Below are 214 nucleotides of genomic sequence, written 5' to 3'. Positions count from 1 at the left end.
CTCTCTCTCTCTCTCTCTCTCTCTCTCTCTCTCTCTCTCTCTCTCTCCATTCTCTCTCTTTCACACCCGCTATGCACGGTACGATATGCCGTCTACTTTTTCCTATTGGCGTCTGATCGCGGCGGTAGTCGCGGTAAGGCTGTCAGCTGTTTCTTCCTGGGAGGATCGCGTATCCTCGCGGATCCTCCCTCGTCGCTGCCCCCCTCGTCCTGGG

This window comes from Odontomachus brunneus, unplaced genomic scaffold (assembly GCF_010583005.1).
Source record: "Odontomachus brunneus isolate Ranch 3 - 2012 unplaced genomic scaffold, Obru_v1 Obru_scaffold_116, whole genome shotgun sequence".
NCBI lineage: Eukaryota > Metazoa > Arthropoda > Insecta > Hymenoptera > Formicidae > Odontomachus > Odontomachus brunneus.
This window is presented reverse-complemented; position numbering follows the sequence as displayed.